Here is a 26,821-nt window from a genome sequence, read left to right as displayed (position 1 = left end):
CCTCTAGCTTGGATACAAGATGTGATACAGGTGGGCATGGAGGCTCTAGTACCCTGTTGTACCGCCTCTAGCTTGGATACAAGATGTGATATAGATAGGCGTGGAGGCTCTAATACCCTGTTGTACCACCTCTAGCTTGGATACAAGATGTGATACAGACAGGCATGGAGGCTCTAGTACCCTGTAGTACCGCCTCTAGGTTGGATACAAGATGTGATACAGGCGGGCATGGAGGCTCTAGTACCCTGTTGTACCGCCTCTAGCTTGGATACAAGATGTGATACGGGCGGGCATGGAGGCTCTAGTACCCTGTTGTACCGCCTCTAGCTTGGATACAAGATGTGATACGGGCGGGCATGGAGGCTCTAGTACCCTGTTGTACCGCCTCTAGCTTGGATACAAGATGTGATACAGGCGGGCATGGAGGCTCTAGTACCCTGTTGTACCGCCTCTAGCTTGGATACAAGATGTGATACAGGTGGGCATGGATGCTCTAGTATCCTGTTGTACTGCCTCTAGCTTGGATACAAGATGTGATACGGGCTGGCATGGAGGCTCTAGTACCCTGTTGTACTGCCTCTAGCTTGGATACAAGATGTGATACAGACAGGCATGGAGGCTCTAGTACCCTGTTGTACCACCTCTAGCTTGGATACAAGATGTGATACAGGCAGGCATGGAGGCTCTAGTACCCTGTTGTACCACCTCTAGCTTGGATACAAGATGTGATACAGGCAGGCATGGAGGCTCTAGTACCCTGTTGTACCACCTGTAGCTTGGATACAAGATGTGATACGGGTGGGCATGGAGGCTCTAGTACCCTGTTGCACTGCCTCTAGCTTGGATACCAGATGTGATACGGGTGGGCATGGAGGCTCTAGTTCCCTGTTGTACTGCCTCTAGCTTGGATACAAGATGTGATACAGACAGGCATGGAGGCTCTAGTACCCTGTTGTACCACCTGTAGCTTGGATACAAGATGTAATACAGGTGGGCATGGAGGCTCTAGTACCCTGTTGCACTGCCTCTATCTTGGATACCAGATGTGATACGGGTGGGCATGGAGGCTCTAGTACCCTGTTGCACTGCCTCTAGTTTGTATACCAGATGTGATACTGGCGGGCATGGCGGCATACAGGTTCTGTATGGTATCCTGTGGCATATTGCTCCACATTTGCTATGTAACTGAACCTTTAGATCATGCAAAGTTGTAGGTTGTAGAAGTTGGTCTCCCAGATGGTCCCATACATGTTATCTTGGTGATAAATTTGACCTGGCAGCCACGGAAGTGTGACAATGTTGTGGGACATTCCTGTGACCCCCTTGTGTGTGCGGCCGAGCACACTTGTCAGCTGATAGGTAAGGGCACGCATCGCTGTACTCCGGCCAGGGCAGACCGGTGGGCAGAAGGCGCTGCACTGCTGCACGCCCAGCCCTAATGCTATAGCGCCACGTCCAGCAGCAGTAGGCGTGAGCCGGCAATCACGTCCTAATGTGACCGTCAGCCAGTGGTGCAGCAGTGAGCAGCTGCTCTCCTGATGGAAGCAGAACGCTGCAGTCATCCGCAGTACATTCCACACCAGCTGCGCCTTCTGTGGTACAAGGTCCGTATTCCGAGACCAGCATTCTTCCCAGCATGCACTGCGGCTTCTTCTCATTTGCATATAACATTGTCACAAAATGCTCTTCAGTTTGGCCAAAATACTCTGTATTAATGGGTTTTATTATTACAGGCATGACATATTAGGTAAAATATCACAGCAGGATACATTATTTTTAATTTATAAAAGTAATCTCTCCACAATGTAAGAACTTCTCTCCCGCGGGACCATAAATACCGCCGGGGCTGTCTGCAGTATCGTGCTTGCTTCGGCAGCACATATACTAAAATTGGAACGATACAGAGAAGATTAGCATGGCCCCTGCGCAAGGATGACACGCAAATTCGTGAGGCGTTCCATATTTTTGCACCGATTCTTCAATTAGAATTAAAAAAAAAATTCTAACATAACATTTTTTTCTCCTTATAGGTTTTAACTTGGAGTAATAATAATAATTGTCTCACGGTGCCACCACTAAAAGGTGTATTTTTTGTGCCATGTGACTACAGGCATACAGCAAATGTACCCGAGGCGCCATAACCACGTACAGTGTAACCCCCCCCAGAAGTTGTGGGATGACACTTTTGTCTGTGTGATTGTAACGTTGTTATAAGTGAGTGATTACAATATCGGAGTAAAAGGATCATTTAGGCGACTTTCACACGGGCGACCCCCTATTTTGTGTCTGCAATATTTGGTTGCCAGCAATGCTTTTTTTTTAGAATAATCTCCCATCGCAGTGCTGACGGCCACAATAAAATTGCGCGATAAAAAATGTACAATTTTTTATTGCGAAAATGAATAGGACTTTCCATTATCAAAATTGCATCGCAACACAATCTTGTTGCATTGCGAGGCGATAAAAAGGAGCGGCTCCATAGCGAAACCTGGGAGATAAAAAGAATCGCACATCGCAGAAAGATAGAGCAGCCGTTATTTTTTGTTCTCTCAACATCACATCAGTGAAAACATCACAGATGGGAAGGAAACCGTTGGTTTCATAATCTGCTTTTTTACTGACTATCGCATCAGGCGAAAATCGCACGATTTTCTTGCCTGTGTGAAACCACCCTTATTGCGGAAAACTGATGCCTTGTACGAAGACTCCAGTACCCTGTTGTACCGCCTCTAGCTTAGATACAAGATGTGATACAGGCGGGCATGGAGGCTCTAGTACCCTGTTGTACCGCCTCTAGCTTGGATACAGGATGTGATACAGGCAGGCATGGAGGCTCTAGTACCCTGTTGTATCGCCTCTAGCTTGGATACAAGATGTGATACAGGCAGGCATGGAGACTTTAGTACCCTGTTGTACCGCCTCTAGCTTGGATACAAGATGTGATACAGGCGGGCATAGAGGCTCTAGTACCCTGTTGTACCGCCTCTAGCTTGGATACAAGATGTGATACAGGCAGGCATAGAGGCTCTAGTACCCTGTTGTACCGCCTCTAGCTTGGATACAAGATGTGATACAGGCGGGCATAGAGGCTCTAGTACCCTGTTGTACCGCCTCTAGCTGGGATACAAGATGTGATACGGGCGGGCATGGAGGCTCTAGTACCTTGTTGTACCGCCTCTAGGTTGGATACAAGATGTGATACGGGCGGGCATGGAGGCTCTAGTACCATGTTGTACCGCCACTAGCTTGGATACAAGATGTGATATAGACAGGCATGGAGGCTCTAATACCCTGTTGTACCACCGCTAGCTTGGATACAAGATGTGATACAGACAGGCATGGAGGCTCTAGTACCCTGTTGTACTGCCTCTAGCTTGGATACAAGATGTGATACAGGCGGGCATGGAGGCTCTAGTACCCTGTTGTACCGCCTCTAGCTTGGATACAAGATGTGATACGGGCGGGCATGGAGGCTCTAGTACCCTGTTGTACCGCCTCTAGCTTGGATACAAGATGTGATACAGGTGGGCATGGAGGCTCTAGTACCCTGTTGTACCGCCTCTAGCTTGGATACAAGATGTGATATAGACAGGCATGGAGGCTCTAATACCCTGTTGTACCACCTCTAGCTTGGATACAAGATGTGATACAGATAGGCATGGAGGCTCTAGTACCCTGTTGTACCACCTCTAGCTTGGATACAAGATGTGATACAGACAGGCATGGAGGCTCTAGTACCCTGTTGTACCGCCTCTAGGTTGGATACAAGATGTGATACAGGCGGGCATGGAGGCTCTAGTACCCTGTTGTACCGCCTCTAGCTTGGATACAAGATGTGATACAGGCGGGCATGGAGGCTCTAGTACCCTGTTGTACCGCCTCTAGCTTGGATACAAGATGTGATACAGGCGGGCATGGAGGCTCTAGTACCCTGTTGTACCGCCTCTAGCTTGGATACAAGATGTGATACAGGTGGGCATGGATGCTCTAGTATCCTGTTGTACTGCCTCTAGCTTGGATACAAGATGTGATACAGACAGGCATGGAGGCTCTAGTACCCTGTTGTACCACCTCTAGCTTGGATACAAGATGTGATACAGGCAGGCATGGAGGCTCTAGTACCCTTTTGTACCACCTGTAGCTTGGATACAAGATGTGATACGGGTGGGCATGGAGGCTCTAGTACCCTGTTGCACTGCCTCTAGCTTGGATACCAGATGTTATACGGGTGGGCATGGAGGCTCTAGTTCCCTGTTGTACTGCCTCTAGCTTGGATACAAGATGTGATACAGACAGGCATGGAGGCTCTAGTACCCTGTTGTACCACCTGTAGCTTGGATACAAGATGTAATACAGGTGGGCATGGAGGCTCTAGTACCCTGTTGCACTGCCTCTAGCTTGGATACCAGATGTGATACGGGTGGGCATGGAGGCTCTAGTACCCTGTTGCACTGCCTCTAGTTTGGATACAAGATGTGATACAGGTGGGCATGGAGGCTCTAGTACCCTGTTGTACCGCCTCTAGCTTGGATACAAGATGTGATACGGGCGGGCATGGAGGCTCTAGTACCCTGTTGTACCGCCTCTAGCTTGGATACAAGATGTGATACGGGTGGGCATGGAGGCTCTAGTACCCTGTTGTACTGCCTCTAGCTTGGATACAAGATGTGATACGGGCGGGCATGGAGGCTCTAGTACCCTGTTGTACCGTCTCTAGCTTGGATACAACATGTGATACGGGCGGGCATGGAGGCTCTAGTACCCTGTTGTACTGCCTCTAGCTTGGATACAAGATGTGATACGGGCGGGCATGAAGGCTCTAGTACCCTGTTGTACCGCCTCTAGCTTGGATACAAGATGTGATACAGACAGGCATGGAGGCTCTAGTACCCTGTTCTACCGCCTCTAGCTTGGATATAAAAAGTGATAGGGGTGGGCTTGGAGGCTCTGGTACCCTGTTGTACCACCTCTAGCTTGGATACAAGATGTGATACGGGTGGGCATGGAGGCTCTAGTACCCTGTTGCACTGCCTCTAGTTTGGATACAAGATGTGATACAGGTGGGCATGGAGGCTCTAGTACCCTGTTGTACCGCCTCTAGCTTGGATACAAGATGTGATACGGGCGGGCATGGAGGCTCTAGTACCCTGTTGTACCGCCTCTAGCTTGGATACAAGATGTGATACGGGTGGGCATGGAGGCTCTAGTACCCTGTTGTACTGCCTCTAGCTTGGATACAAGATGTGATACGGGCGGGCATGGAGGCTCTAGTACCCTGTTGTACCGTCTCTAGCTTGGATACAACATGTGATACGGGCGGGCATGGAGGCTCTAGTACCCTGTTGTACTGCCTCTAGCTTGGATACAAGATGTGATACGGGCGGGCATGAAGGCTCTAGTACCCTGTTGTACCGCCTCTAGCTTGGATACAAGATGTGATACAGACAGGCATGGAGGCTCTAGTACCCTGTTCTACCGCCTCTAGCTTGGATATAAAAAGTGATAGGGGTGGGCTTGGAGGCTCTGGTACCCTGTTGTACCACCTCTAGCTTGGATACAAGATGTGATACGGGTGGGCATGAAAGCTCTAGTACCCTGTTGTACCGCCTCTAGCTTGGATACAAGATGTGATACTGGCGGGCATGGAGGCTCTAGTACCCTGTTGTACCGCCTCTAGCTTGGATACAAGATGTGATACGGGCGGGCATGGAGGCTCTAGTACCCTGTTGTACCGCCTCTAGCTTGGATACAAGATGTGATACAGGCGGGCATGGAGGCTCTAGTACCCTGTTGTACCGCCTCTAGCTTGGATACAAGATGTGATACAGGTGGGCATGGAGGCTCTAGTATCCTGTTGTACCGCCTCTAGCTTGGACACAAGATGTGATACGGGCGGGCATGGAGGCTCTAGTACCCTGTTGTACTGCCTCTAGCTTGGATACAAGATGTGATACAATCAGGCATGGAGGCTCTAGTACCCTGTTTAACCACCTCTAGCTTGGATACAAGATGTGATACAGGCAGGCATGGAGGCTCTAGTACCCTGTTGTACCACCTGTAGCTTGGATACAAGATGTGATACAGGTGGGCATGGAGGCTCTAGTACCCTGTTGTACTGCCTCTAGCTTGGATACAAGATGTGATACAGACAGGCATGGAGGCTCTAGTACCCTGTTGTACCGCCTCTAGCTTGGATACAAGATGTGATACGGGCGGGCATGGAGGCTCTAGTACCCTGTTGTACCGCCTCTAGCTTGGATACAAGATGTGATACGGGTGGGCATGGAGGCTCTAGTACCCTGTTGTACTGCCTCTAGCTTGTATACAAGATGTGATACGGGCGGGCATGGAGGCTCTAGTACCCTGTTGTACCGTCTCTAGCTTGGATACTGTCGTAGAATTCCTTTGCGGAATCACGGCTTACTCAATTTGGAATGTTTACACCCTTCCATATTAATTCTGAATTGATAATGCACATAAGAAGTTTCCACACTGACACGAGGTTCAGCATGCATAGCTTCCTCAATTCTAACTTTAATGATCGGCGTGTAGCCTGTTTTAAGAGTTTAACACATCCGCCCATCTGGGCAGGTCAAAGATTACATAGATACAACGTATTGTTTAATTATTGGATAAGCATCTTGCAATTCTTCCATCCTCCGGTCATCTGTGATTGTCCATCAGGTGGTGGATGAGATGAGTGGGTTGTCTTGGAGCCACGTGTGGTTCCTTCGATATGATTGGATGTTACATCATGAACTATAAATTGCACAAACCTTCCATGTTATTTGCATACGTTTCCAGTAAAGTTGCTGGGGAAATTTTCGCGGTAACTTGAAAGCGGAAGCTTGTCTCAGATTCGGTTCATTGTCTACTTCCTAGTTCCTTTAATCACCCATGCAACCGGACAAACAGATATATTTATATCTTGGTTGCGTGCTAAATTCCATCCAGCAGAGTTTATAAAACAGATATTTCATATAAGCGGAAGTACCTATTGCATAACTGTAAGAACATTATATTTGTAGCAAGACAGAAAGCAAATATGTATACAGAATATTAAATTGACAACTGTCTACTGCCAAGGCCCACCGATCCATATAGATATATACTGGGCTTCCACCACAGACCCCCCTTGAAACTATCTGTTTCACTAAACTCGCCCTGCTCCGTCCCACCCCCACCGCTGACCCTAGACTCGCATTGTGTTGTACACTGGAGCTATTGCTGTCATGAGGGTATAGGATGGTTCGACATCATCGTATTCTGGATCCATGATGACGACGTTTGCGCTGACAGTGGGCTTTTTGTTGGACGTCGTAGTGGGACAGGTGGACCAGGTAGTCATCAGGGTCGGTATACACTGTATGCAACAACAAACAGAAATTAGGATGACTATAAAGGTGACAAATATAATCAGGTTAGGAGAGGTGCGACTTTCACTATTTCAGGTAAACACTGCATAACTTGTATAGAACCCCGCCTTCTTGACGTTACCTCGATTCATCAACAAGAGTGCAAAGTCAGGACTATCTAATTACTGATCAATATGACTAAACCCCTGTCTCATTAGTAAGTGCATGATCATATATATTAGTCTGGAAGGAAAGAGCTACAAGCTGATTATTCCCACTTCCCTTTTCCAGAGGCGGCAAGGTAACTGGACCAGGGGTGTTGTAACACCGGCATGTTGCGTGGACATTTAAACGATAAACAAATATTTGTGGACACACACAAATAGACAGAGCACCAGTACGGCTGGCTTTAGTCTTACTGCCCCTCGGGATCCGGTCTGTCAGTTCCCTTTCTTCGGAAGCCTTTTACCAGACTTTACCGAAGTAGCGATACCTGCCCAGACGTTTGACGGCTTCCTTACTCTTAGGCTTTGTAACCAAACCAGACCAGAGCAGGACAGCCTTTCCGTCAAACTACCCTCACAGGTCCCTTACTCTTAGGTTTTGTAACCAAACCTGGACGGAGTAATCGGGACACCTGCGCAGGGTCAACCCCCCCCTTAAGGCAGCTACTGACCTCGCCACTCGACCAGTACTCTCAACACAACAGGCATGTAAACATTCCTTTATATCTTATGACAGGTTCTTATCATGTGATCGAGCCTTAAAGAAGTACCTGTCGTCGTGCGTCTCCAAATCTATCGGCCTGGCACGGCACATAGGCAAGCCCGGAGTTAGCCACACAGGTATAGATAATTAATTTATCTTACCGTGTATTTGGTGGGCCCGCTAAGTCCAAGGTTGTCCATGTCCGTGCCTTGTGTCCGATTTCTTCGGAGCCTATCGATCACAGTCCCATCTGGGGTGCCACTGTCGTAGAATTCCTTTGCGGAATCACGGCTTACTCAATTTGGAATGTTTACACCCTTCCATATTAATTCTGAATTGATAATGCGCATAAGAAGTTTCCACACTGACACGAGGTTCAGCATGCATAGCTTCCTCAATTCTAACTTTAATGATCGGCGTGTAGCCTGTTTTAAGAGTTTAACACATCCGCCCATCTGGGCAGGTCAAAGATTACATAGATACAACGTATTGTTTAATTATTGGATAAGCATCTTGCAATTCTTCCATCCTCCGGTCATCTGTGATTGGCCATCAGGTGGTGGATGAGATGAGTGGGTTGTCTTGGAGCCACGTGTGGTTCCTTCGATATGATTGGATGTTACATCATGAACTATAAATTGCACAAACCTCCCATGTTATTTGCATACGTTTCCAGTAAAGTTGCTGGGGAAATTTTCGCGGTAACTTGAAAGCGGAAGCTTGTCTCAGATTCGGTTCATTGTCTACTTCCTAGTTCCTTTAATCACCCATGCAACCGGACAAAGAGATATATTTATATCTTGGTTGCGTGCTAAATTCCATCCAGCAGAGTTTAAAAAACAGATATTTCATATAAGCGGAAGTACCTATTGCATAACTGTAAGAACATTATATTTGTAGCAAGACAGAAAGCAAATATGTATACAGAATGTTAAATTGACAACTGTCTACTGCCAAGGCCCACCGATCCATATAGATATATACTGGGCTTCCACCACAGACCCCCCTTGAAACTATCTGTTTCACTAAACTCGCCCTGCTCCGTCCCACCCCCACCGCTGACCCTAGACTCGCATTGTGTTGTACACTGGAGCTATTGCTGTCATGGGGGTATAGGATGGTTCGACATCATCGTATTCTGGATCCATGATGACGACGTTTGCGCTGACAGTGGGCTTTTTGTTGGACGTCGTAGTGGGACAGGTGGACCAGGTAGTCATCAGGGTCGGAATACACTGTATGCAACAACAAACAGAAATTAGGATGACTATAAAGGTGACAAATATAATCAGGTTAGGAGAGGTGCGACTTTCACTATTTCAGGTAAACACTGCATAACTTGTATAGAACCCCGCCTTCTTGACGTTACCTCGATTCATCAACAAGAGTGCAAAGTCAGGACTATCTAATTACTGATCAATATGACTAAACCCCTGTCTCATTAGTAAGTGCATGATCATATATATTAGTCTGGAAGGAAAGAGCTACAAGCTGATTATTCCCACTTCCCTTTTCCAGAGGCGGCAAGGTAACAGGACCAGGGGTGTTGTAACACCGGCATGTTGCGTGGACATTTAAACGATAAACAAATATTTGTGGACACACACAAATAGACAGAGCACCAGTACGGCTGGCTTTAGTCTTACTGCCCCTCAGGATCCGGTCTGTCAGTTCCCTTTCTTCGGAAGCCTTTTACCAGACTTTACCGAAGTAGCGATACCTGCCCAGACGTTTGACGGCTTCCTTACTCTTAGGCTTTGTAACCAAACCAGACCAGAGCAGGACAGCCTTTCCGTCAAACTACCCTCACAGGTCCCTTACTCTTAGGTTTTGTAACCAAACCTGGACCGAGTAATCGGGACACCTGCGCAGGGTCAACCCCCCCCCTTAAGGCAGCTACTGACCTCGCCACTCGACCAGTACTCTCAACACAACAGGCATGTAAACATTCCTTTATATCTTATGACAGGTTCTTATCATGTGATCGAGCCTTAAAGAAGTACCTGTCGTCGTGCGTCTCCAAATCTATCGGCCTGGCACGGCACATAGGCAAGCCCGGAGTTAGCCACACAGGTATAGATAATTAATTTATCTTACCGTGTATTTGGTGGGCCCGCTAAGTCCAAGGTTGTCCATGTCCGTGCCTTGTGTCCGATTTCTTCGGAGCCTATCGATCACAGTCCCATCTGGGGTGCCACTGTCGTAGAATTCCTTTGCGGAATCACGGCTTACTCAATTTGGAATGTTTACACCCTTCCATATTAATTCTGAATTGATAATGCGCATAAGAAGTTTCCACACTGACACGAGGTTCAGCATGCATAGCTTCCTCAATTCTAACTTTAATGATCGGCGTGTAGCCTGTTTTAAGAGTTTAACACATCTGCCCATCTGGGCAGGTCAAAGATTACATAGATACAACGTATTGTTTAATTATTGGATAAGCATCTTGCAATTCTTCCATCCTCCGGTCATCTGTGATTGGCCATCAGGTGGTGGATGAGATGAGTGGGTTGTCTTGGAGCCACGTGTGGTTCCTTCGATATGATTGGATGTTACATCATGAACTATAAATTGCACAAACCTCCCATGTTATTTGCATACGTTTCCAGTAAAGTTGCTGGGGAAATTTTCGCGGTAACTTGAAAGCGGAAGCTTGTCTCCGATTCGGTTCATTGTCTACTTCCTAGTTCCTTTAATCACCCATGCAACCGGACAAAGAGATATATTTATATCTTGGTTGCGTGCTAAATTCCATCCAGCAGAGTTTATAAAACAGATATTTCATATAAGCGGAAGTACCTATTGCATAACTGTAAGAACATTATATTTGTAGCAAGACAGAAAGCAAATATGTATACAGAATGTTAAATTGACAACTGTCTACTGCCAAGGCCCACCGATCCATATAGATATATACTGGGCTTCCACCACAATACAAGATGTGATACGGGCGGGCATGGAGGCTCTAGTACCCTGTTGCACTGCCTCTAGCTTGGATACCAGATGTGGTACGGGTGGGCATGGAGGCTCTAGTACCCTGTTGTACCGCCTCTAGCTTGGATACAAGATGTGATACGAACAGGCATGGAGGCTCTAGTACCCTGTTGTACCACCTCTAGCTTGGATACAAGATGTGATACAGGCAGGCATGGAGGCTCTAGTACCCTGTTGTACCACCTGTAGCTTGGATACAAGATGTGATACGGGTGGGCATGGAGGCTCTAGTACCCTGTTGCACTGCCTCTAGCTTGGATACCAGATGTGATACGGGTGGGCATGGAGGCTCTAGTTCCCTGTTGCACTGCCTCTAGCTTGGATACAAGATGTGATACAGACAGGCATGGAGGCTCTAGTACCCTGTTGTACCACCTGTAGCTTGGATACAAGATGTAATACAGGTGGGCATGAAGGCTCTAGTACCCTGTTGCACTGCCTCTAGCTTGGATACCAGATGTGATACGGGTGGGCATGGAGGCTCTAGTACCCTGTTGCACTGCCTCTAGTTTGTATACCAGAAGTGATACTGGCGGGCATGGCGGCATACAGGTTCTGTATGGTATCCTGTGGCATATTGCTCCACATTTGCTATGTAACTGAACCTTTAGATCATGCAAAGTTGTAGGTTGTAGAAGTTGGTCTCCCAGATGGTCCCATACATGTTATCTTGGTGATAAATTTGACCTGGCAGCCACGGAAGTGTGACAATGTTGTGGGACATTCCTGTGACCCCCTTGTGTGTGCGGCCGAGCACACTTGTCAGCTGATAGGTAAGGGCACGCATCGCTGTACTCCGGCCAGGGCAGACCGGTGGGCAGAAGGCGCTGCACTGCTGCACGCCCAGCCCTAATGCTATAGCGCCACGTCCAGCAGCAGTAGGCGTGAGCCGGCAATCACGTCCCAATGTGACCGTCAGCCAGTGGTGCAGCAGTGAGCAGCTGCTCTCCTGATGGAAGCAGAACGCTGCAGTCATCCGCAGTACATTCCACACCAGCTGCGCCTTCTGTGGTACAAGGTCCGTATTCCGAGACCAGCATTCTTCCCAGCATGCACTGCGGCTTCTTCTCATTTGCATATAACATTGTCACAAAATGCTCTTCAGTTTGGCCAAAATACTCTATATTAATGGGTTTTTTTATTACAGGCATGACATATTAGGTAAAATATCACAGCAGGATACATTATTTTTAATTTATAAAAGTAATCTCTCCACAATGTAAGAACTTCTCTCCCGCGGGACCATAAATACCGCCGGGGCTGTCTGCAGTATCGTGCTTGCTTCGGCAGCACATATACTAAAATTGGAACGATACAGAGAAGATTAGCATGGCCCCTGCGCAAGGATGACACGCAAATTCGTGAGGCGTTCCGTATTTTTGCACCGATTCTTCAAAGAGAATTAAAAAAAAAATTCTAACATAACATTTTTTTCTCCTTATAGGTTTTAACTTGGAGTAATAATAATAATTGTCTCACGGTGCCACCACTAAAAGGTGTATTTTTTGTGCCATGTGACTACAGGCATACAGCAAATGTACCCGAGGCGCCATAACCACGTACAGTGTAACCCCCCCCAGAAGTTGTGGGATGACACTTTTGTCTGTGTGATTGTAACGTTGTTATAAGTGAGTGATTACAATATCGGAGTAAAAGGATCATTTAGGCGACTTTCACACGGGCGACCCCCTATTTTGTGTCTGCAATATTTGGTTGCCAGCAATGCTTTTTTTTTAGAATAATCTCCCATCGCAGTGCTGACGGCCACAATAAAATTGCGCGATAAAAAATGTACAATTTTTTATTGCGAAAATGAATAGGACTTTCCATTATCAAAATTGCATCGCAACACAATCTTGTTGCATTGCGAGGCGATAAAAAGGAGCGGCTCCATAGCGAAACCTGGGAGATAAAAAGAATCGCACATCGCAGAAAGATAGAGCAGCCGTTATTTTTTGTTCTCTCAACATCACATCAGTGAAAACATCACAGATGGGAAGGAAACCGTTGGTTTCATAATCTGCTTTTTACTGACTATCGCATCAGGCGAAAATCGCACGATTTTCTTGCCTGTGTGAAACCACCCTTATTGCGGAAAACTGATGCCTTGTACGAAGACTCCAGTACCCTGTTGTACCGCCTCTAGCTTAGATACAAGATGTGATACAGGCAGGCATAGAGGCTCTAGTACCCTGTTGTACCGCCTCTAGCTTGGATACAAGATGTGATACAGGCAGGCATAGAGGCTCTAGTACCCTGTTGTACCGCCTCTAGCTTGGATACAAGATGTGATACAGGCGGGCATAGAGGCTCTAGTACCCTGTTGTACCGCCTCTAGCTGGGATACAAGATGTGATACGGGCGGGCATGGAGGCTCTAGTACCCTGTTGTACCGCCTCTAGGTTGGATACAAGATGTGATACGGGCGGGCATGGAGGCTCTAGTACCCTGTTGTACCGCCTCTAGCTTGGATACAAGATGTGATACAGGTGGGCATGGAGGCTCTAGTACCCTGTTGTACCGCCTCTAGCTTGGATGCAAGATGTGATATAGACAGGCATGGAGGCTCTAATACCCTGTTGTACCACCTCTAGCTTGGATACAAGATGTGATACAGACAGGCATGGAGGCTCTAGTACCCTGTTGTACTGCCTCTAGCTTGGATACAAGATGTGATACAGGCGGGCATGGAGGCTCTAGTACCCTGTTGTACCGCCTCTAGCTTGGATACAAGATGTGATACGGGCGGGCATGGAGGCTCTAGTACCCTGTTGTACCGCCTCTAGCTTGGATACAAGATGTGATACGGGCGGGCATGGAGGCTCTAGTACACTGTTGTACTGCCTCTAGCTTGGATACAAGATGTGATACAGACAGGCATGGAGGCTCTAGTACCCTGTTGTACCACCTCTAGCTTGGATACAAGATGTGATACAGGCAGGCATGGAGGCTCTAGTACCCTGTTGTACCATCTGTAGCTTGGATACAAGATGTGATACGGGTGGGCATGGAGGCTCTAGTACCCTGTTGCACTGCCTCTAGCTTGGATACCAGATGTGATACGGGTGGGCATGGAGGCTCTAGTACCCTGTTGCACTGCCTCTAGCTTGGATACCAGATGTGATACGGGTGGGCATGGAGGCTCTAGTACCCTGTTGCACTACCTCTAGTTTGGATACAAGATGTGATACGGGCGGGCATGGAGGCTCTAGTACCCTGTTGTACTGCCTCTAGCTTGGATACAAGATGTGATACAGACAGGCATGGAGGCTCTAGTACCCTGTTTAACCACCTCTAGCTTGGATACAAGATGTGATACAGGCGGGCATGGAGGCAATAGTACCCTATTGTACCACCTGTAGCTTGGATACAAGATGTGATACAGGTGGGCATGGAGGCTCTAGTACCCTGTTGTACTGCCTCTAGCTTGGATACAAGATGTGATACAGACAGGCATGGAGGCTCTAGTACCCTGTTGTACCACCTCTAGCTTGGATACAAGATGTGATACAGGCAGGCATGGAGGCTCTAGTACCCTGTTGTACCACCTGTAGCTTGGATACAAGATGTGATACGGGTGGGCATGGAGGCTCTAATACCCTGTTGTACCACCTCTAGCTTGGATACAAGATGTGATACAGACAGGCATGGAGGCTCTAGTACCCTGTAGTACCGCCTCTAGGTTGGATACAAGATGTGATACAGGCGGGCATGGAGGCTCTAGTACCCTGTTGTACCGCCTCTAGCTTGGATACAAGATGTGATACGGGCGGGCATGGAGGCTCTAGTACCCTGTTGTACCACCTGTAGCTTGGATACAAGATGTGATACGGGCGGGCATGGAGGCTCTAGTACCCTGTTGTACCGCCTCTAGCTTGGATACAAGATGTGATACAGGCCGGCATGGAGGCTCTAGTACCCTGTTGTACCGCCTCTAGCTTGGATACAAGATGTGATACAGGTGGGCATGGAGGCTCTAGTACCCTGTTGTATCGCCTCTAGCTTGGATACAAGATGTGATATAGATAGGCATGGAGGCTCTAATACCCTGTTGTTCCACCTCTAGCTTGGATACAAGATGTGATACAGACAGGCATGGAGGCTCTAGTACCCTGTTGTACCAACACTAGGTTTGATACAAGATGTGATACAGGCGGGCATGGAGGCTCTAGTACCCTGTTGTACCGCCTCTAGCTTGGATACAAGATGTGATACGGGCGGGCATGGAGGCTCTAGTACCCTGTTGTACCGCCTCTAGCTTGGATACAAGATGTGATACAGGCAGGCATAGAGGCTCTAGTACCCTGTTGTACCGCCTCTAGCTGGGATACAAGATGTGATACGGGCGGGCATGGAGGCTCTAGTACCCTGTTGTACCGCCTCTAGGTTGGATACAAGATGTGATACGGGCGGGCATGGAGGCTCTAGTACCCTGTTGTACCGCCTCTAGCTTGGATACAAGATGTGATACAGGTGGGCATGGAGGCTCTAGTACCCTGTTGTACCACCTCTAGCTTGGATACAAGATGTGATACAGGTGGGCATGGAGGCTCTAGTACACTGTTGTACTGCCTCTAGCTTGGATACAAGATGTGATACAGACAGGCATGGAGGCTCTAGTACCCTGTTGTACCACCTGTAGCTTGGATACAAGATGTGATACGGGCGGGCATGGAGGCTCTAGTACCATGTTGTACTGCCTCTAGCTTGGATACAAGATGTGATACAGACAGGCATGGAGGCTCTAGTACCCTGTTTAACCACCTCTAGCTTGGATACAAGATGTGATACAGGCGGGCATGGAGGCAATAGTACCCTATTGTACCACCTGTAGCTTGGATACAAGATGTGATACAGGTGGGCATGGAGGCTCTAGTACCCTGTTGTACTGCCTCTAGCTTGGATACAAGATGTGATACAGACAGGCATGGAGGCTCTAGTACCCTGTTGTACCACCTCTAGCTTGGATACAAGATGTGATACAGGCAGGCATGGAGGCTCTAGTACCCTGTTGTACCATCTGTAGCTTGGATACAAGATGTGATACGGGTGGGCATGGAGGCTCTAGTACCCTGTTGCACTGCCTCTAGCTTGGATACCAGATGTGATACGGGTGGGCATGGAGGCTCTAGTACCCTGTTGCACTGCCTCTAGCTTGGATACCAGATGTGATACGGGTGGGCATGGAGGCTCTAGTACCCTGTTGCACTACCTCTAGTTTGGATACAAGATGTGATACGGGCGGGCATGGAGGCTCTAGTACCCTGTTGTACTGCCTCTAGCTTGGATACAAGATGTGATACAGACAGGCATGGAGGCTCTAGTACCCTGTTTAACCACCTCTAGCTTGGATACAAGATGTGATACAGGCGGGCATGGAGGCAATAGTACCCTATTGTACCACCTGTAGCTTGGATACAAGATGTGATACAGGTGGGCATGGAGGCTCTAGTACCCTGTTGTACTGCCTCTAGCTTGGATACAAGATGTGATACAGACAGGCATGGAGGCTCTAGTACCCTGTTGTACCACCTCTAGCTTGGATACAAGATGTGATACAGGCAGGCATGGAGGCTCTAGTACCCTGTTGTACCACCTGTAGCTTGGATACAAGATGTGATACGGGTGGGCATGGAGGCTCTAATACCCTGTTGTACCACCTCTAGCTTGGATACAAGATGTGATACAGACAGGCATGGAGGCTCTAGTACCCTGTAGTACCGCCTCTAGGTTGGATACAAGATGTGATACAGGCGGGCATGGAGGCTCTAGTACCCTGTTGTACCGCCTCTAGCTTGGATACAAGATGTGATACGGGCGGGCATGGAGGCTCTAGTACCCTGTTGTACCGCCTCTAGCTTGGATACAAGATGTGATACAGGCCGGCATGGAGGCTCTAGTACCCTGTTGTACCGCCTCTAGCTTGGATACAAGATGTGATACAGGTGGGCATGGAGGCTCTAGTACCCTGTTGTATCGCCTCTAGCTTGGATACAAGATGTGATATAGATAGGCATGGAGGCTCTAATACCCTGTTGTACCGCCTCTAGCTTGGATACAAGATGTGATATAGACAGGCATGGAGGCTCTAATACCCTGTTGTACCACCTCTAGCTTGGATACAAGATGTGATACAGACAGGCATGGATGCTCTAGTACCCTGTTGTACTGCCTCTAGCTTGGATACAAGATGTGATACAGGCGGGCATGGAGGCTCTAGTACCCTGTTGTACCGCCTCTAGCTTGGATACAAGATGTGATACGGGCAGGCATGGAGGCTCTAGTACCCTGTTGTACCGCCTCTAGCTTCGATACAAGATGTGATACGGGCGGGCATGGAGGCTCTAGTACACTGTTGTACTGCCTCTAGCCTGGATACAAGATGTGATACAGACAGGCATGGAGGCTCTAGTACCCTGTTGTACCACCTGTAGCTTGGATACAAGATGTGATACGGGCGGGCATGGAGGCTCTAGTACCCTGTTGTACCGCCTCTAGCTTTGATACAAGATGTGATACAGGCCGGCATGGAGGCTCTAGTACCCTGTTGTACCGCCTCTAGCTTGGATACAAGATGTGAAACGGTCGGGCATGGAGGCTCTAGTACCCTGTTGTACCGCCTCTAGCTTGGATACAAGATGTGATACGGGCGGGCATGGAGGCTCTAGTACCCTGTTGTACCGCCTCTAGCTTGGATACAAGATGTGATACAGGCGGGCATGGAGGCTCTAGTACTCTGTTGTACCGCCTCTAGCTTGGATACAAGATGTGATACAGGTGGGCATGGATGCTCTAGTATCCTGTTGTACTGCCTCTAGCTTGGATACAAGATGTGATACGGTCGGGCATGGAGGCTCTAGTACCCTGTTGTACTGCATCTAGCTTGGATACAAGATGTGATACAGACAGGCATGGAGGCTCTAGTACCCTGTTGTACCACCTCTAGCTTGGATACAAGATGTGATACAGGCAGGCATGGAGGCTCTAGTACCCTGTTGTACCACCTCTAGCTTGGATACAAGATGTGATACAGGCGGGCATGGAGGCTCTAGTACCCTGTTGTACCGCCTCTAGCTTGGATACAAGATGTGATACGGGCGGGCATGGAGGCTCTAGTACCCTGTTGTACCGCCTCTAGCTTGGATACAAGATGTGATACCGGCGGGCATGGAGGCTCTAGTACCCTGTTGTACCGCCTCTAGCTTGGATACAAGATGTGATACGGGCGGGCATGGAGGCTCTAGTACCCTGTTGTACCGCCTCTAGCTTGGATACAAGATGTGATACAGGCGGGCATGGAGGCTCTAGTACTCTGTTGTACCGCCTCTAGCTTGGATACAAGATGTGATACAGGTGGGCATGGATGCTCTAGTATCCTGTTGTACTGCCTCTAGCTTGGATACAAGATGTGATACAGGCGGGCATGGAGGCTCTAGTACCCTGTTGTACTGCCTCTAGCTTGGATACAAGATGTGATACAGACAGGCATGGAGGCTCTAGTACCCTGTTGTACCACCTCTAGCTTGGATACAAGATGTGATACAGGCAGGCATGGAGGCTCTAGTACCCTGTTGTACCACCTCTAGCTTGGATACAAGATGTGATACAGGCAGGCATGGAGGCTCTAGTACCCTGTTGTACCACCTGTAGCTTGGATACAAGATGTGATACGGGTGGGCATGGAGGCTCTAGTACCCTTTTGCACTGCCTCTAGCTTGGATACCAGATGTGATACGGGTGGGCATAGAGGCTCTAGTTCCCTGTTGTACTGCCTCTAGCTTGGATACAAGATGTGATACAGACAGGCATGGAGGCTCTAGTACCCTGTTGTACCACCTGTAGCTTGGATACAAGATGTAATACAGGTGGGCATGGAGGCTCTAGTACCCTGTTGTACCACCTGTAGCTTGGATACAAGATGTAATACAGGTGGGCATGGAGGCTCTAGTACCCTGTTGCACTGCCTCTAGCTTGGATACCAGATGTGATACGGGTGGGCATGGAGGCTCTAGTACCCTGTTGCACTGCCTCTAGTTTGTATACCTGATGTGATACTGGCGGGCATGGCGGCATACAGGTTCTGTATGGTATCCTGTGGCATATTGCTCCACATTTGCTATGTAACTGAACTTTTAGATCATGCAAAGTTGTAGGTTGTAGAAGTTGGTCTCCCAGATGGTCCCATACATGTTATCTTGGTGATAAATTTGACCTGGCAGCCACGGAAGTGTGACAATGTTGTGGGACATTCCTGTGACCCCCTTGTGTGTGCGGCCGAGCACACTTGTCAGCTGATAGGTAAGGGCACGCATCGCTGTACTCCGGCCAGGGCAGACCGGTGGGCAGAAGGCGCTGCACTGCTGCACGCCCAGCCCTAATGCTATAGCGCCACGTCCAGCAGCAGTAGGCGTGAGCCGGCAATCACGTCCCAATGTGACCGTCAGCCAGTGGTGCAGCAGTGAGCAGCTGCTCTCCTGATGGAAGCAGAACGCTGCAGTCATCCGCAGTACATTCCACACCAGCTGCGCCTTCTGTGGTACAAGGTCCGTATTCCGAGACCAGCATTCTTCCCAGCATGCACTGCGGCTTCTTCTCATTTGCATATAACATTGTCACAAAATGCTCTTCAGTTTGGCCAAAATACTCTATATTAATGGGTTTTATTATTACAGGCATGACATATTAGGTAAAATATCACAGCAGGATACATTATTTTTAATTTATAAAAGTAATCTCTCCACAATGTAAGAACTTCTCTCCCGCGGGACCATAAATACCGCCGGGGCTGTCTGCAGTATCGTGCTTGCTTCGGCAGCACATATACTAAAATTGGAACGATACAGAGAAGATTAGCATGGCCCCTGCGCAAGGATGACACGCAAATTCGTGAGGCGTTCCATATTTTTGCACCGATTCTTCAATTAGAATTTAAAAAAAAATTCTAACATAACATTTTTTTCTCCTTATAGGTTTTAACTTGGAGTAATAATAATAATTGTCTCACGGTGCCACCACTAAAAGGTGTATTTTTTGTGCCATGTGACTACAGGCATACAACAAATGTACCCGAGGCGCCATAACCACGTACAGTGTAACCCCCCCCAGAAGTTGTGGGATGACACTTTTGTCTGTGTGATTGTAACGTTGTTATAAGTGAGTGATTACAATATCGGAGTAAAAGGATCATTTAGGCGACTTTCACACGGGCGACCCCCTATTTTGTGTCTGCAATATTTGGTTGCCAGCAATGCTTTTTTTTTAGAATAATCTCCCATCGCAGTGCTGACGGCCACAATAAAATTGCGCGATAAAAAATGTACAATTTTTTATTGCGAAAATGAATAGGACTTTCCATTATCAAAATTGCATCGCAACACAATCTTGTTGCATTGCGAGGCGATAAAAAGGAGCGGCTCCATAGCGAAACCTGGGAGATAAAAAGAATCGCACATCGCAGAAAGATAGAGCAGCCGTTATTTTTTGTTCTCTCAACATCACATCAGTGAAAACATCACAGATGGGAAGGAAACCGTTGGTTTCATAATCTGCTTTTTTACTGACTATCGCATCAGGCGAAAATCGCACGATTTTCTTGCCTGTGTGAAACCACCCTTATTGCGGAAAACTGATGCCTTGTACGAAGACTCCAGTACCCTGTTGTACCGCCTCTAGCTTAGATACAAGATGTGATACAGGTGGGCATGGAGGCTCTAGTACCCTGTTGTACCGCCTCTAGCTTGGATACAAGATGTGATACGGGTGGGCATGGAGGCTCTAGTACCCTGTTGTACTGCCTCTAGCTTGGATACAAGATGTGATACGGGCGGGCATGGAGGCTCTAGTACCCTGTTGTACCGTCTCTAGCTTGGATACAAGATGTGATACGGGCGGGCATGGAGGCTCTAGTACCCTGTTGTACAGCCTCTAGCTTGGATACAAGATGTGATACGGGCGGGCATGAAGGCTCTAGTACCCTGTTGTACCGCCTCTAGCTTGGATACAAGATGTGATACAGGCGGGCATGGAGGCTCTAGTACTCTGTTGTACCGCCTCTAGCTTGGATACAAGATGTGATACAGGTGGGCATGGATGCTCTAGTATCCTGTTGTACTGCCTCTAGCTTGGATACAAGATGTGATACGGGCGGGCATGGAGGCTCTAGTACCCTATTGTACTGCCTCTAGCTTGGATACAAGATTTGATACAGACAGGCATGGAGGCTCTAGTACCCTGTTGTACCACCTCTAGCTTGGATACAAGATGTGATACAGGCAGGCATGGAGGCTCTAGTATCCTGTTGTACCGCCTCTAGCTTGGATACAAGATGTGATACAGGCGGGCATGGAGGCTCTAGTACTCTGTTGTACCGCCTCTAGCTTGGATACCAGATGTGATACGGGTGGGCATGGAGGCTCTAGTACCCTGTTGTACCACCTCTAGCTTGGATACAAGATGTGATACAGGTGGGCATGGAGGCTCTAGTACCCTGTTGTACTGCCTCTAGCTTGGATACAATATGTGATACAGACAGGCATGGAGGCTCTAGTACCCTGTTGTACCACCTCTAGCTTGGATACAAGATGTGATTTGGGTGGGCATGGAGGCTCTAGTACCCTGTTGCACTGCCTCTAGCTTGGATACCAGATGTGATACGGGTGGGCATGGAGGCTCTAGTACCCTGTTGCACTGCCTCTAGTTTGGATGCAAGATGTGATACAGGCGGGCATGGAGGCTCTAGTACCCTGTTGTACCGCCTCTAGCTTGGATACAAGATGTGATACGGGCGGGCATGGAGGCTCTAGTACCCTGTTGTACCGTCTCTAGCTTGGATACAAGATGTGATACGGGCGGGCATGGAGGCTCTAGTACCCTGTTGTACCGCCTCTAGCTTGGATACAAGATGTGATACGGGCGGGCATGGAGGCTCTAATACCCTGTTGTACCGTCTCTAGCTTGGATACAAGATGTGATACGGGCGGGCATGGAGGCTCTAGTACCCTGTTGTACCGCCTCTAGCTTGGATACAAGATGTGATACAGACGGGCATGGAGGCTCTAGTACCCTGTTGTACCGCCTCTAGCTTGGATACAAGATGTGATACAGGCGGGCATGGAGGCTCTAGTACCCTGTTGTACCACCTGTAGCTTGGATACAAGATGTGATACAGGCGGGCATGGAGGCTCTAGTACCCTGTTGTACCGCCTCTAGCTTTGATACAAGATGTGATACGGGCGGGCATGAAGGCTCTAGTACCCTGTTGTACCGCCTCTAGCTTGGATACAAGATGTGATACGGGCGGGCATGAAGGCTCTAGTACCCTGTTGTACCGCCTCTAGCTTGGATACAAGATGTGATACAGGCGGGCATGGAGGCTCTAGTACCCTGTTGTACCGCCTCTAGCTTGGATACAAGATGTGATACTGGCGGGCATGGAGGCTCTAGTACCCTGTTGTACCGCCTCTAGCTTGGATACAAGATGTGATACAGACAGGCATGGAGTCTCTAGTACCCTGTTGTACCGCCTCTAGCTTGGATACAAGATGTGATACAGGTGGGCATGGAGGCTCTAGTATCCTGTTGTACCGCCTCTAGCTTGGATACAAGATGTGATACGGGCGGGCATGGAGGCTCTAGTACCCTGTTGTACTGCCTCTAGCTTGGATACAAGATGTGATACAGACAGGCATGGAGGCTCTAGTACCCTGTTGTAGCACCTCTAGCTTGGATACGAGATGTGATACAGGCAGGCATGGAGGCTCTAGTACCCTGTTGTACCACCTGTAGCTTGGATACAAGATGTGATACGGGTGGGCATGGTGGCTCTAGTACCCTGTTGCACTGCCTCTAGCTTGGATACCAGATGTGATACGGGTGGGCATGGAGGCTCTAGTACCCTGTTGTACTGCCTCTAGCTTGGATACAAGATTTGATACAGACAGGCATGGAGGCTCTAGTACCCTGTTGTACCACCTCTAGCTTGGATACAAGATGTGATACAGGCAGGCATGGAGGCTCTAGTACCCTGTTGTACCACCTCTAGCTTGGATACAAGATGTGATACAGGCAGGCATGGAGGCTCTAGTACCCTGTTGTACCACCTCTAGCTTGGATACAAGATGTGATACAGGTGGGCATGGAGGCTCTAGTACCCTGTTGCACTGCCTCTAGCTTGGATACAAGATGTGATACAGACAGGCATGGAGGCTCTAGTACCCTGTTGTACCACCTCTAGCTTGGATACAAGATGTGATACAGGCAGGCATGGAGGCTCTAGTACCCTGTTGTACCGCCTGTAGCTTGGATACAAGATGTGATTTGGGTGGGCATGGAGGCTCTAGTACCCTGTTGCACTGCCTCTAGCTTGGATACCAGATGTGATACGGGTGGGCATGGAGGCTCTAGTACCCTGTTGTACCACCTCTAGCTTGGATACAAGATGTGATACAGGTGGGCATGGAGGCTCTAGTACCCTGTTGTACTGCCTCTAGCTTGGATACAATATGTGATACAGACAGGCATGGAGGCTCTAGTACCCTGTTGTACCACCTCTAGCTTGGATACAAGATGTGATTTGGGTGGGCATGGAGGCTCTAGTACCCTGTTGCACTGCCTCTAGCTTGGATACCAGATGTGATACGGGTGGGCATGGAGGCTCTAGTACCCTGTTGCACTGCCTCTAGTTTGGATGCAAGATGTGATACAGGCGGGCATGGAGGCTCTAGTACCCTGTTGTACCGCCTCTAGCTTGGATACAAGATGTGATACGGGCGGGCATGGAGGCTCTAGTACCCTGTTGTACCGTCTCTAGCTTGGATACAAGATGTGATACGGGCGGGCATGGAGGCTCTAGTACCCTGTTGTACCGCCTCTAGCTTGGATACAAGATGTGATACGGGCGGGCATGGAGGCTCTAATACCCTGTTGTACCGTCTCTAGCTTGGATACAAGATGTGATACGGGCGGGCATGGAGGCTCTAGTACCCTGTTGTACCGCCTCTAGCTTGGATACAAGATGTGATACAGACGGGCATGGAGGCTCTAGTACCCTGTTGTACCGCCTCTAGCTTGGATACAAGATGTGATACAGGCGGGCATGGAGGCTCTAGTACCCTGTTGTACCACCTGTAGCTTGGATACAAGATGTGATACAGGCGGGCATGGAGGCTCTAGTACCCTGTTGTACCGCCTCTAGCTTTGATACAAGATGTGATACGGGCGGGCATGAAGGCTCTAGTACCCTGTTGTACCGCCTCTAGCTTGGATACAAGATGTGATACGGGCGGGCATGAAGGCTCTAGTACCCTGTTGTACCGCCTCTAGCTTGGATACAAGATGTGATACAGGCGGGCATGGAGGCTCTAGTACCCTGTTGTACCGCCTCTAGCTTGGATACAAGATGTGATACTGGCGGGCATGGAGGCTCTAGTACCCTGTTGTACCGCCTCTAGCTTGGATACAAGATGTGATACAGACAGGCATGGAGTCTCTAGTACCCTGTTGTACCGCCTCTAGCTTGGATACAAGATGTGATACAGGTGGGCATGGAGGCTCTAGTATCCTGTTGTACCGCCTCTAGCTTGGATACAAGATGTGATACGGGCGGGCATGGAGGCTCTAGTACCCTGTTGTACTGCCTCTAGCTTGGATACAAGATGTGATACAGACAGGCATGGAGGCTCTAGTACCCTGTTGTAGCACCTCTAGCTTGGATACGAGATGTGATACAGGCAGGCATGGAGGCTCTAGTACCCTGTTGTACCACCTGTAGCTTGGATACAAGATGTGATACGGGTGGGCATGGTGGCTCTAGTACCCTGTTGCACTGCCTCTAGCTTGGATACCAGATGTGATACGGGTGGGCCTGGAGGCTCTAGTTCCCTGTTGTACTGCCTCTAGCTTGGATACAAGATGTGATACAGACAGGCATGGAGGCTCTAGTACCCTGTTGCACTGCCTCTAGTTTGTATACCAGATGTGATACTGGCGGGCATGGCGGCATACAGGTTCTGTATGGTATCCTGTGGCATATTGCTCCACATTTGCTATGTAACTGAACCTTTAGATCATGCAAAGTTGTAGGTTGTAGAAGTTGGTCTCCCAGATGGTCCCATACATGTTATCTTGGTGATAAATTTGACCTGGCAGCCACGGAAGTGTGACAATGTTGTGGGACATTCCTGTGACCCCCTTGTGTGTGCGGCCGAGCACACTTGTCAGCTGATAGGTAAGGGCACGCATCGCTGTACTCCGGCCAGGGCAGACCGGTGGGCAGAAGGCGCTGCACTGCTGCACGCCCAGCCCTAATGCTATAGCGCCACGTCCAGCAGCAGTAGGCGTGAGCCGGCAATCACGTCCTAATGTGACCGTCAGCCAGTGGTGCAGCAGTGAGCAGCTGCTCTCCTGATGGAAGCAGAACGCTGCAGTCATCCGCAGTACATTCCACACCAGCTGCGCCTTCTGTGGTACAAGGTCCGTATTCCGAGACCAGCATTCTTCCCAGCATGCACTGCGGCTTCTTCTCATTTGCATATAACATTGTCACAAAATGCTCTTCAGTTTGGCCAAAATACTCTATATTAATGGGTTTTATTATTACAGGCATGACATATTAGGTAAAATATCACAGCAGGATACATTATTTTTAATTTATAAAAGTAATCTCTCCACAATGTAAGAACTTCTCTCCCGCGGGACCATAAATACCGCCGGGGCTGTCTGCAGTATCGTGCTTGCTTCGGCAGCACATATACTAAAATTGGAACGATACAGAGAAGATTAGCATGGCCCCTGCGCAAGGATGACACGCAAATTCGTGAGGCGTTCCATATTTTTGCACCGATTCTTCAATTAGAACAAAAAAAAAAATTTTTTTCTCCTTATAGGTTTTAACTTGGAGTAATAATAATAATTGTCTCACGGTGCCACCACTAAAAGGTGTATTTTTTGTGCCATGTGACTACAGGCATACAGCAAATGTACCCGAGGCGCCATAACCACGTACAGTGTAACCCCCCCCAGAAGTTGTGGGATGACACTTTTGTCTGTGTGATTGTAACGTTGTTATAAGTGAGTGATTACAATATCGGAGTAAAAGGATCATTTAGGCGACTTTCACACGGGCGACCCCCTATTTTGTGTCTGCAATATTTGGTTGCCAGCAATGCTTTTTTTTTAGAATAATCTCCCATCGCAGTGCTGACGGCCACAATAAAATTGCGCGATAAAAAATGTACAATTTTTTATTGCGAAAATGAATAGGACTTTCCATTATCAAAATTGCATCGCAACACAATCTTGTTGCATTGCGAGGCGATAAAAAGGAGCGGCTCCATAGCGAAACCTGGGAGATAAAAAGAATCGCACATCGCAGAAAGATAGAGCAGCCGTTATTTTTTGTTCTCTCAACATCACATCAGTGAAAACATCACAGATGGGAAGGAAACCGTTGGTTTCATAATCTGCTTTTTTACTGACTATCGCATCAGGCGAAAATCGCACGATTTTCTTGCCTGTGTGAAACCACCCTTATTGCGGAAAACTGATGCCTTGTACGAAGACTCCAGTACCCTGTTGTACCGCCTCTAGCTTAGATACAAGATGTGATACAGGCGGGCATGGAGGCTCTAGTATCCTGTTGTACCGCCTCTAGATTGGATACAAGATGTGATATAGATAGGCATGGAGGCTCTAATACCCTGTTGTACCACCTCTAGCTTGGATACAAGATGTGATACAGACAGGCATGGAGGCTCTAGTACCCT

The 26,821-nt window shown here is 48.4% G+C and overlaps 4 non-coding genes across 4 annotated transcripts; all 4 read left to right on the top strand.

Annotated features, from left to right (window-relative positions):
* The first annotated feature begins 1,860 nt into the window (after window positions 1–1,860).
* Window positions 1,861–1,967, top strand: LOC136588803 (U6 spliceosomal RNA). Its single transcript, XR_010787613.1, has one exon. It is a non-coding gene; the product is annotated as a U6 spliceosomal RNA (small nuclear RNA).
* A 10,367-nt stretch (window positions 1,968–12,334) lies between these two features.
* On the top strand, window positions 12,335–12,441 carry LOC136588875 (U6 spliceosomal RNA). The gene has a single exon (XR_010787677.1). It is a non-coding gene; the product is annotated as a U6 spliceosomal RNA (small nuclear RNA).
* A 7,418-nt stretch (window positions 12,442–19,859) lies between these two features.
* LOC136588801 (U6 spliceosomal RNA) lies at window positions 19,860–19,966 on the top strand. Its single transcript, XR_010787612.1, has one exon. It is a non-coding gene; the product is annotated as a U6 spliceosomal RNA (small nuclear RNA).
* A 5,819-nt stretch (window positions 19,967–25,785) lies between these two features.
* LOC136588800 (U6 spliceosomal RNA) lies at window positions 25,786–25,892 on the top strand. The gene has a single exon (XR_010787611.1). It is a non-coding gene; the product is annotated as a U6 spliceosomal RNA (small nuclear RNA).
* Window positions 25,893–26,821: the final 929 nt, after the last annotated feature.

This window comes from Eleutherodactylus coqui, chromosome 13 (genome assembly GCF_035609145.1).
Source record: "Eleutherodactylus coqui strain aEleCoq1 chromosome 13, aEleCoq1.hap1, whole genome shotgun sequence".
Lineage (NCBI taxonomy): Eukaryota > Metazoa > Chordata > Amphibia > Anura > Eleutherodactylidae > Eleutherodactylus > Eleutherodactylus coqui.
This window is presented reverse-complemented; position numbering and strand designations above follow the sequence as displayed.